Below are 344 nucleotides of genomic sequence, written 5' to 3'. Positions count from 1 at the left end.
GCAAAATGATTTTAATGATTTAAAAAGCAAGCATGATGTTTTAAAATCCGATCATGAGAAGCTAGCTTCAAATTTTGATATCATTTCTCAAGAAAATATTGCTCTTAAAGAAAATAATGATATGTTTAAATTGGAAAATGAGAAATTATCATCATCCATTTCTAGCTTATCTCATGCTAAGATTGATGCCATGTTAGAAGTAGAGAACATAAAAAATAACACTGCTTCTTTTATAAATGACTACTTATGTTCTACTTCTAAAAGTGCATATGTGTCTAAAAATGAAGACTTGAATCTTATGAAAAATTGCATTTCATCTTTAGATTCAACTTTGAAAATATGCA

Source organism: Asparagus officinalis, chromosome 1 (assembly GCF_001876935.1).
Source record: "Asparagus officinalis chromosome 1, Aspof.V1, whole genome shotgun sequence".
NCBI classification, from domain to species: Eukaryota; Viridiplantae; Streptophyta; class Magnoliopsida; order Asparagales; family Asparagaceae; genus Asparagus; species Asparagus officinalis.
Note: the sequence above shows the minus strand (reverse complement) of the source record.